Source organism: Gossypium hirsutum, chromosome A07 (genome assembly GCF_007990345.1).
Source record: "Gossypium hirsutum isolate 1008001.06 chromosome A07, Gossypium_hirsutum_v2.1, whole genome shotgun sequence".
Taxonomy (NCBI): Eukaryota; Viridiplantae; Streptophyta; class Magnoliopsida; order Malvales; family Malvaceae; genus Gossypium; species Gossypium hirsutum.
In genome coordinates this window covers 88,066,315-88,071,314 of record NC_053430.1, presented here as the reverse complement: position 1 = coordinate 88,071,314, position 5,000 = coordinate 88,066,315, and positions in this window count along the sequence as shown.

The following is a 5,000-nucleotide window of genomic DNA, read 5'->3' as shown; positions in this document are numbered from 1 at the left end:
TTCACCAGGCTTACACAATCAGACTCAAACTCCAGCTTACGCCAATTTTTTGTTCGCGCAAAATTCAAGCTTTCTTCCAGTGCATGAAACTCGGCCCACTGGCTTGGACATTCTTCTCCAACAAGCCCGCTCGACCACCTAGGACAAAACCATCATGGTCCCTCGCCACAAGCCCAAAACTCATCTTTCTTCCCATCGTAGTAGCATCAAAATTTATCTTAATCACTCCCAAACCGGGCTTCACCCACCCTTTTTCCATAGTCGGCTTAGGAATCAACAGTTTTTCCAAGAAGTTAAAAATATAAAATTCACGGCTTAACCCAACAGCCCTTTCCCAAGTCATTCTGGCTCCTCCTCAACATCCCGAAAAAATTTATTGTTGCGGCTGTTCCAAATATTCCAAAGCACCGTTATGAAATCAGAAAAAGCCTTCTTGTCCAGCGCACGAGCCACATCCTCAAGCCAGTCCACACACCGACCATAGCAGCCCTCCAACAAGTTAGTATTCAGCCCTCCATAAGCCAGCACCGCTCTAGCCTTAGGACAGTCTTTCATAGCATGAATCAGAGTCTCCATAACAGTCCCACACCTTGGACAGTTGCCATTAAACTCCCTTCTAATGCTGGATATATTCTCGTATGTAGGCAGAATGTCATGTCCCAAACGTCAACAAAAAATCTTAATCTTAGAAAGAGTCTATAATTTCCACGAGAGTTTCTAAAAAACCCGATGAGGGCCAAACCCTACATGCTTCAACGTCAGCCAGGAATAAGCAGACTTAGTCGAGTAAAAGCCAAAGGGGTTATGGAACCAGATCCGAGAGTCCTCAGGGCCATTATGAATAATGGGGATTTTACATATTTGGTCCCCCAAGTCTTTACCATAGATCGCAATTACCCGTCCCTCATTCCAGTCATCTTTCTCACTGTTCAGCAAGTCGCACACTTTTTCCTCTTGGACCTCTCTCCTGCGCAGCCCAATCGAGTCACCCGAAAGCCCTTCAAAACCCCACCTGTCGTGCCAAATATCAATCCTGCTTCCCTTACCGACATTCCAGCCAAAGCCCTCGTACAGTAAACTAGCCGCTTTTGTAATGCTTTGCCAAGTAAAAGATGGCTTGTCAATCCGCTTAGGATGAAAGACATCCCCATCTGGAAAGTATTTTGCGCTCAAAACTCTGAAGCACAAAGTGTCTCGACAGTACATAAGACGCCACACTTGCCTACCTAACAACGCAACGTTAAAGCGCCTCAAATCTCAGAACCCGAGACCCCCAATTCCTTTAGGATAACACAAGCAGTCCCAAGATAACATATGCCAACCTCATTTCTTATCTTTTCCCCCCCACCACACACGGAAAATCAAAGATTGAAGCTCCTCAAGGACGCCATTAAGAACAAAGAAAACAGAGAAACCGTAAGTAGGAATAGACTGCAGGATAGACTTGATGAAAATCTCCTTTTACCAAGCGAAAGTAATCTTTTTGACCAGCTCTCAATCCTACTAGCGGCACGATCTAAGATACTTTGAAAAGCCGCTGACTTCCTCTTACCAATCGGAATGGGTAGACCGAGATAACTATCAAGGTTGGCAACCACCTTCATTCTAAGCAAGCCACTTAAAGATGTACGTTGAGAAACAGGGGTGTTAGGGCTAAAATAAACCATTGACTTGTCCAGGTTGATACTGTGACCCGACATCCTCTCAAATGAGTCCAGGATTTTTATAAACGCCTCCACTTCACTTCTTTTGTTCCTGACAAACAAGAGGGCATCGTCAGCAAAGAAAAGGTGATTAATTCTCGGGCCATCCTTACTAGCCCGAATGCCTTTAATTTGGTTAGTATTTTGGGCATAAATCAACATGCGAGATAGAGCGTCCATGCAAAAAAGGAACAAATAAGGGGATAAAGGATCCCCTTGTCGGAGACCCCTTTCCGGAACAATGATATCAGATAGAATCGTGTTACATTTAACTCTATACCGAACAGTGCAAACACAATCCATAATCTTATTAATCCAAATATGAGAGAACCCCATTTTCTTCAGCACTTTCTCGAGAAAAGACCACTCAACCCGGTCGTAAGCCTTACTCATATCCAGCTTGACCACACAACCCTTATTCGGGCCATTTTTAGAGCTCCGGAGATAGTGCACGAGCTCATGTGCCACTAAGATATTATCATGGATCATCCTGTTGGGAACGAAAGCACTTTGGTTTTGGCTAATGCACCGAGGGAGAGCCTCTTTTAGCCGGTTAGCAAGAGTCTTAGAAACTATCTTGTAAATAACCCTGCATAGACTAATAGGACGGTAGTTAGCCATATCACACGGATTCTTAATCTTAGGAATCAATACGATCAAAGTCTCATTTATACACTCAGCGCTCTTGTTTCCCTTGAGAATATCGTGACACATTCTTAAGACATCTTCACCCACAACATGCCAATGATCCTTGAAAAAGCTCCCCGAAAGCCCATCAATCCCAGGTGCCTTTCTCGAGTCCATCTGTTTGAAGGCTCTTAAAATTTCCTCATCCATAAACTCTCCGATCAACCGCCTATTAGTCTCCCCATCAATGCAAACTAGAACGTAATGCATGTCACTGTCGATATCCAAATTAATAGACTTTTTAAAAAGATCATTAAAATAGTTCCAAGCAATGTGGCCAATCTCTTCTTTGTCCTCATGCCAGGCACCATGAACATCTTTAAGTCTCTCGATGCTATTCTTTTTTCTGCTCCCCGAAGCCCGAATGTGGAAAAAACGGGTGTTCCTATCGCCTTCCTTCAGCCACTTGGACCTTGCCCTAAGCGCCCAATATTTTTCCTCCACATCATAGAGGTGGCCCAGCTTGCTACGAGCACACTTAAGAAGGCTCAAAGACCCCTCATTCGTAGGGCCATCCATAAGTTTGCTGATCTCCTTTTCCAGTCCTTTTATTTTATACTTCATCCTCCTAAAACGTTGGTATTGACACGGGCCAAGCTTGTCACGGATTAGCTCCATCTTCTCCAACACATTGCAATTCTCGCTAGACCAAGCCCTCTTTATAATATCTTTAGCCTCTTGCTCCTGCGCCCAACAGATGTCATATCTAAACCAAGCCCTGTGATCAACCCTTTTATCTCTAGGCTTACTTCCATACATATCCAAAAGGATAGCCTCATGATCGGATTTCGACTGGCGAACAATTTGAGAAGTAAGAAACGGCATTTTTTCCATGAACTCGTCAGAGATGACAAATCTGTCCAGCCTCTCTTTAACAAGCCTAGTCCCTTCTTGATTGTTGGTCCACATAAACCATCCATTAGGAGTCTTTACATCCGTCAGGCTTAACTCTTCCAACACATCACAAAAGTCATCCATCAAAGTCCGAGGCTTTCTACGGCCCCCTTCCTTCTCTGAATTATTCAAAATGACGTTAAAGTCACCTCCCACGATCCAGCCTTCATTAACCATGCTTTTCACCCTTCTCAGCATATCCCAAGATTGCTGCCTTAGGCTTGGGTCGGTCTGGCCATAAAAGCCAGTGAACCTAAACTTTTCACCATCATCCATGCTAACCAACGAGTCAATGTGGAACTTAGAATAGTTTTGCACAGAAACATTCACGCCTTCCTTCCAAAGTAGGGCCAATCCACCACTTTTCCCCTCTGAATCGACCGTTAGGCATCCCTCCATCCTGCATATTGTACGAATACGGTGGAAGCCATTAGAGTGAATTTTTGTTTCACAAAGAAAAACAATATCAGGAACGTTCGCAGCAAGAAGTTACTTTAGTTCACGCACAGTCGCCGGATTTCCAGCCCCACGACAATTCCAGCAAAGAATTTTCATGGTCCTTTGCGGGGCTGGTCACTAGCTTCCACCTTAAAAGGTGAAACCAAAAACCACAGCTTCCTCTAGGCAGCTCTGAAAGGACTCTCAACCAGAAATACACCGCACGAACCCCCAAAAAATAATCCGAACACACCAAAAATTCTCTGAAACCACCCCGCAAGGCTTGAACGCAAATAGCTTCGATCTTCCGTCAAAGAGACGACCAAGAAACCAAGACCGACAAGAAAGAAGAAGGTTGACACACCGGAAAACCAACCCACCGACCCAGGGATTCAGCACTAGATCAAGGACAATGAGCGTCACAGCCCAAGGAACCAAAATCATGCAGAGACGAGATCCACCACCGGACGCCCATCTCTCAAAAGAAAGACGAGAAGCACTCCCCAAGAAACAACCTTGTACAGATGAAAGAAACTAGAAAACCCAGCTTTACGAAAAACCCGAAACAAATAAACCAAAATAAACGTATCAACAGGAAAACCCTCCGCAGACAGAAACCATGCGATAACTCAACATCATAACAAGCAAGAGCCAGCCACGGAAAAGGCGTCAACCCAGCAAGAGCAAATAAAGAAAACACCACTAGAAAAAGAAAGCAATCAGCTTAATAAAATCACTAAACAGGACACAAAATACGTAGAACCCTGCGGGCATGAAACATGCACTTTTTACGTCAGGAAATAAAGAGAACCCACTTTCATGCATAGGCATAAAAAAACGTGGAAAAGTCGCAAGAAAGAAAAGAACCCGGCCACCGAGGGCCCCCAGCGCACTTAACCAGCAACCAAACAGAGATAGAACGAACAGAATAAAGACCAGACAATAAACTTAGGCCAAAAAAAACCTCCCCAGACAGGACCACCGCCACCAATCGATTTCGAGAGAAACCACCAAAGCCTCAACAAGCTAAGAAGCAGCCATGAAAAGATAAACGAACACCCAGCAGGAAGACCAAGAAAGCCAACAGAAAATCAAGAAAAAATAGATCGACTTAAAATGAATTACTGTACATAAAATACAACTCGTAACCCTACATGCATAAAACCTGCCCTTTGTCGAGAGAAAAAGAAAATCGGCTTTTATGCAGAAACAAAACTAAAAAGAACGTAGAAAAATTCAAAAAAAGAGAAAAGAACCCAGCCACCGTGGGACCCTCAA